We start from the raw sequence: 6,766 nt of genomic DNA on the forward strand, positions 1-6,766 counted from the left end.
AAGTTCTACTGCATTAACTTAATCTAAAATTAGGGCCATGGAAAAGATACTGTTGTGTCACCTCACTATACGGCTTTGTGGCAGGACGCCAACACATTTTTTTCATTTGTCTGCAATGAAAAGACAAAAATACAACAAAGAGGGAAAAAAATTCATTGCTATGATTGAATTTGAAAGCAAACCTTATTATATATTGTCAAGATTGAGTTATGCAAACACAGCCTGACCTCATAAGTCACTCTAAAGCCTGAATGCTTGCAGCTCTCGATGGCAAGTGTGTGGTGAGAAATCACAAAGCAGGCAGTGCGTTTACAGAGGTGGGAATTTCTCATCCATTTTACACAGAATGATAATGCTGTCATTCTGCACACATGTTTGGGTCTGGCCTTACCAGGCAAAATGAAAATAGGTCCTTAGCCACAAGCTGTTGACCCTTCGTCTGACCTGGGAGAATCGTGGGAACCTTTGGCACTTGGCCCGAGTCAGCAAACAGTCACACGCACACACAAACACATATCCAAGGTTTTTTTTTTTTTTTCTTTGTGAGGAGAGATATCAGGATTGTTATTGAGACCCAGAGGACTAAATTCACTCAGGCAAGCATGCACACACACATACGCAGAGGTACCGCAGAACAGGACGCAACCTTGAAAAAGCTCCGGTCCCCGGGGAACATCCCCGAATGCCCTGTTTGCAAGAGCAGAACAATTTGTTCGTTCACTCCATCTTTTCATCGCTCCCTCCATCCTTCTATGTATCCAGGGGAAAGTAAAACCTTGATTCATGAGCTACTAGTTCAGCAGACAGATGTTTCCCTGAGACACTTCACCGGGACACTGGAATATGTAGTATATAATAATGAAAACAAGGAGGTAACACATAGTATGGCTTACTTTAATCTTATGTTCGTCATTGTGAAATGGATATTAACAATTCCACAAGGCAAATAAGCTCAACGGGCTGGAATGTGACCCAAATACACATACGTGCTCATTTCCAGTTATCCAGAACATCTAATAGTAGTTGCTATTGAGGATATATGTTCCCTCACTGGCTTCCCATTCATGAACTCTGCCAGTTGACGGACAATCCTGATTTTCTGTCGTTTCTGAACCCACAGATTCTATGATTGCAGTGCATTTTGAAAGGCACATCTGCACATGAAACGCTGACAAGCTCGTTAGCAACAGTAACTAAGGGGAGCTGACCGATTCAGGCAGTTGTGATGGTCCTGTTTTCTACACTGGCTTTGTTTGGTTAATATTCACACAGGTGTTTTACAATATATCCAGCATGACTGCAAAATACACTAAATGATGATTAAAGCCAGGCAAGGAAAAAAACTGTGAGGAGGATTTATGGCGCCTCTTACCTGAGATGATAACGCTCTGCTTCGAGATCTTCACTCCCTTCACATTACTGAAATCGCGTGCAACGGGTTCACAGCTAAAAAAAACGTACGTAAGGTTATCTCTGCCAAGGTTCAATCCCAGCCATAATGAGGCTACGGCACTTAGAAATAATAAGGAATGGAATACTAAGTTGTTCCCTTGGTTGGCAGAGGCCAAGAGGCTTTTGACAACCTTTATATCATGCAGCAACGGCTATAACACAGGTGCTGATATGAGATACGACCAGTCAAATGTCACTATGATTCCACTTCCCAACATAAAATATCATATCCAAGCCTTTGAACCAACCCAGGCTTTGATTCTGGATTTGCCTCTGACACCTTTTGCATTTTTTTTCCCTGTTTCACCTTTTCTCCCCTGTTATGTTGCTTTACACATTGATGCTTCAGCTCCATTGGACCATAGCAGAATGAACAGCCCCTTAGTTTGTACTGTGATATGTTCTTTGCTCTCTCTCCTCTAGTTCTCACTCTCTCTGTTGCTGGCTAGGTTCTGTCCTTGGCTCAACCTGCCCCCAAAATGAGTATACATTTGCATGCATTAGGGCTCTCCCGTGGCTTGCCTTCTACCCGCTGTGCAGTGGAGTCTGATAAATGATCTGAGTGTGCTACTTCTCACAGCGGCTGAGCAGACCGCATGCCTGCTCTCACATCACACATCCAAATGCAAAAAGCGAAAATGTAGAATTGAATTTACTGTAACAGCAACAAAAAAAAGTAGATGCTTGCCCACATGCATGCCAACACGAAATAAGGCTTTATCAACTGCCGTGTACGCTCTTTAGTATATTCACATGCCTGCACATCTGTACATGCAGCTATATCTCTATTTCATCCCTGTACTTTCTTAGCAGTAGTAATAAAAATTAGGGAATTAACAAGAATCTGCAAGAATGAACAAAAGCTCACACCATCCCATTTTGAAGATTCCTGGTATCATATTCTCATGGTAAGGGCACATGGTAAAAACAACCATGAATGCACTGCAGGGCAACAGCGCTAGACATATTAAACAATGGTAAGAATCCAGTAGCCTACATGTGATCCTATATAAACCATTAGGCTTTAAATCTCAGGGTGCCTGGCAGAGGGGATGCAGCTGGAGAGTGTGGGGGTGGCGACAGTCCAACAGTGCATTGGACCAGTGAGGCAGGACAAAACGTAACTGAGTAAAATAACGTTTGAACAACCCGTTTGCCTGTATTTATTCTAATATGAAAAAAATTTACAATTCACTTTATTAAATCTTACATCCAATAAAATTTTTCTTTGCGTGACGATTATAATATAAACTCCTGTGTGAAATGTCCAGATTGGGCTTTTTCTTTACATTGTGAGCAGAGCGATTACAGAAAATGAAACGCCCACGAACGACATCAATCATGGAGAGTGTGTAGCCTGCCGTACTGAACATGGCCAACTGCAGCACAGGCCCATGCGCTGTTCTGTTTATTAGCCATTTGACATTTATTTCAAGGCAGAGGAGAGGAGGATAGCAGCAGAGAGAAAAGGAGAGAGAGGGAGAGAGAGAGAGAGAGAGAGAGAGAGGGGGGGGGGAGGATAATGGTAAGAACTGACGGTGGGAAAGGTTGGGGGTAGCCGTGGAAACCCTGCATGCGTCGGGCAATGCGCGAGCTGCCATTGGCGGAACGCTCGCCATGTTCCTGCAAAGGATCGTGTCGCCTGGTGCACGCAGGACACCTCTCACGCTCTCATCCTCCTTTCTCTCCTCGTCTCTCGCTCTCTTTCCTCCCCTGCTCCGAGTCAAGCTGTCTCCCACGAGCAAAGCAGAGGCTCGTTCCTTCAAATGGAATCCCCCTCCCCCCCATTTACAAAATGAGGGCAGGGAGAAAGAGAACAGAAGCCATATGAATACATGTATCTCGTTGACTGTCTCGCCTGCCCTTCTGCAGCTGTTTGTGGGGGTTAATGTTCTGTTGGTGTCATCATACCACGGTGGTCACATCTCATTCCCACTCAGCCTGCCAGGCTCACGATTTCTCCTCCCTCATCTCCAGATGCTGCTGTTAGGTTTCTTTCAAATAACTGGACCCACTAGGCCGACCTCTTCAGTACAGAAGTTTATTTTAACAGGTTGATGAAGTTTGAAATTGGGAGGCTGGATGCGGGAGCTCCGGACGGGAACTGGCGAGGCAGGGAGACAAGCGGAGGAGCCGGACACAGGGGAAAAACTGAGGAGGAAGTAAACGGCGGGGAGTTAAATCCTGGACAGCAATACAGTATTAATCTTTACGCCACCAAAACACTATTCAGAAGACCAGCAGCCGGGAAACAGATTACCGCAGGAGTATCTGACGACCTGGCGAAGACTGGTAGATCAGGCCGGCTTAAATACTGGAGGTGGGCGAAGGCAATCACGAAGATAAGCAGCAGGTGGCAGGAACTGCCCGACGACCCCATCAAGACCAGCTGACAACCGGGAGGGAGAAAAAACAAAACACAGACAGACCCAACAGCTGCCTGGCGAGCTTGGACTCGATTGAACTCAACCGTAGTATCAGTAGAGATGTGAATATGACAGCGCCTTCTGTGTGCTGAGCCCCCAGAGACTACAACAGATAATAAATAACAGCTTAATGCAGTCGGCTTTAATGAACACTCAGCCGACGTCCTTTAGGTGGTGATGACTGCAGAGCGTTGTCATGGAAATATCCACAGGTACAGTGCTTTAGATTAAAAAAAAACGATCTGTTACCATAGCAAAGGCCTCGTTTATCCGAGCGTCAGTCGTAGTCGTGTTTATCACGAAGGGCTGCGAAATGTATGGAGGGAGCATAGAGCTTTTCACACATAAGACACGCTCATTCCAAGAGATCAAGCATCTGCTACCAAACGATCATCGTGTTCACGCATGCAGGCTATTTTCTGTCCCTTCTAGTTCTATGATATGAACCTGCTAATCTTTCACTGTCCTTCTTGTTTTGCATCAAAGGCACATTTGATCAAAGGATAATTGGAATGACACACAATGCAAGACCTTAAACTCTTATCTTTATCTAGCTGTCAGAAAGGCAGGGAAAATAAGAGTGGTTTGGGGAAAAGGAAGAATGCCATTTTATTGATTCTGATGCCTTTTAGACGACCTGAGGACCTGAGGAGACGCCAACAGTTGTTGCCACCTTCACGTTCCTTCTTTGCCATTCTGTATATAACAGCTGCATTTTTTAATAATAATTGTCCCTATGCATCCTTGCTTCAATCCCATAGACGGAAACCTAAATGATAAACAAGGAGGAAAAAGGGTGAGACGTCCGTACATTTGGTCATGAAGATGTGTGTGCAAGAAGTCCTGCGAGAACAAAGAAATAAAGTAGGTCTGCAAGAAAGAAAAGCACATAGGTGTGTCTCTTTTCTATCGATTCAATGCAAAGGCAGTCGCCATGGCAACACAGCAGTCCCACTGTAAGCGGGTTTCACTCTCCGCCCCCTCATGCTCTGCTCGGCAACAAGGTATACAGGCACCCGGCGGCATTACGATATGGACCTCCGCTGATGGAGTGCTGACAGGGGCGCTACTGCTCCACGTTCATTTCCACGGGTTTATCTGAAAGGTCGCCTACAACTACAAAAGCATGAAAGGTTGCGAGTGACAGTGGCAGTGACAGTCGTGTGTGTGTGTGTGTGTGTGTTTTAATTGTTTTTGTGTTGGTGAGGAAAAACAAGTGTGTTTGAATGGGGCAGGAGAGGAGGGTGAGAGAGAGCGAGAGAGAGAGAGTGGAGAGGCAGTTATTCACATAAGCTGACAGTAGCGGGTTGAGGTGCTGTTTCCTCCCGCCTGTCACTCAAACTAAAATCAATTGGTGAAAAAGCAATAAGGGGAGCTGGACAACCTGCTCTTATTCTCTCTCGCTCTCTTACATTCCAACTCTGTTTTACTATGCAGTCACACGTACACACACACACACACACACATTTACAGTATACCACATACACACACACACACACACGCATCCTCTCACATTTCACTGGCCTTGTAGCTGGTGAACCGTAACAGGCCTGTCTCCCCTTACTCACTCCTTGTTAGCAGAGGGAGAGAGAGAAAGGGAGGGAGGGAGAAAGACGAAGAGCTAAAGAGAGAGAAGTGTGAAAGAGAACTGCTGTATATTTTTGAGAGCGGAAGTCACGGAGTCTGAACATGTGAATGTGAGTTCATGCACCTCGAGGAGAAGGATAATAGCTGCAGAGACATCATTTCAGCTTAGTGAAGAGAGTCTTGAGCGATATCTTTGGTATGCACCGAAGAAGGTCTTTTAAAACAAAAACTGAGCTACAGCGTAACACTGCGTGGATTCAAGTGTGCAGACATCTCTTAAATAAGTGATACCTTTGATACAAGAACAACAAAAAAGCCCGTGTCTCTGAAATCACAAATCCTGTCCTTCAATCTCCTTCAATGTCAGACTCCGTGACCTGCACACAGACAACAGTCTTCACGTAGATCAAACATTTTACTTGGATCATGTGTTACCACGGTAACTTCGGGGTTACGATGGTGAACCCACTGTCAGCCTTTTGGCGGTAACCTTTCAATGAATAGTGGATACAACACTGTTTACTTGCAGTGCATTGTGGTATCTAATGTGGGGAAATGTACATTGACCATTCGTAATAATAAACACACAGAATGACGCAGAGACTTACGGATGGACGGGCCGCCGGCCAACAACTCCAAAACGCAATACCTCCGGCACAGAGACATAAAACCTTTTTTTTCCACCTGTCAGAAGACACAAAAGACAAAAATGCAGTAGATCACAGTTAAAATGTATCACCAGCATCGTTTGTTTCCCTTGCATCTCAGAGCTTTTATATTTTCCTATAGCCCAACAATCATTTGTTCTTACAACAAGCATAAGAGGGACTTTCGAAAGATGAGCTGAGCTGCAATAACAATCGGTTTGCAACGTTGAAAACGGCACAAAGATGATTTGATCAAGACACATACAAACCATGCAAACCGTTCTCAGCTTGAAAATGAGCAGTATGATGAGGTTACACTGTTTTTGAATTATTGCTGGGCATTGGAGTATTTTAAATGAAGAGTACGGTTTGTTTCTTGAGTGCCTGTGTGCAATAGCACGCTTAATTGTTTTAAAAAAATTTAACTCATGAACTCTGGTGGAAGTAGCTGCAGAGAAATTGCTTTTTGTACTATAATTTAGAGGAAAAAATGTAACTTTATTAAATATTGGTCTATCATTGGACATCGCTATTTTTCTGTGAGCTCAACGTCTAGTGCAATCTCTCTCTCTCTCTCTCTCTCTCTCTCTCTCTCTCTCTCTCTCCCTCTCTCTTTATTTAAGACACACACACACACACACTGATGCACACATA

General features: G+C 44.4%; 1 long non-coding RNA gene across 1 annotated transcript; it reads right to left on the minus strand.

The window, feature by feature from the left end:
- Window positions 1–2,692: 2,692 nt before the first annotated feature.
- LOC144406266 (uncharacterized) lies at window positions 2,693–6,152 on the minus strand. The gene is made up of 3 exons (XR_013467492.1): window positions 6,074–6,152; window positions 3,713–3,841; window positions 2,693–3,603 (listed from the first exon to the last, which is right to left on the minus strand). It is a non-coding gene; the product is annotated as an uncharacterized LOC144406266 (long non-coding RNA).
- Window positions 6,153–6,766: the final 614 nt, after the last annotated feature.

This window comes from Gasterosteus aculeatus, chromosome 4, assembly GCF_964276395.1.
Source record: "Gasterosteus aculeatus chromosome 4, fGasAcu3.hap1.1, whole genome shotgun sequence".
Taxonomy (NCBI): domain Eukaryota; kingdom Metazoa; phylum Chordata; class Actinopteri; order Perciformes; family Gasterosteidae; genus Gasterosteus; species Gasterosteus aculeatus.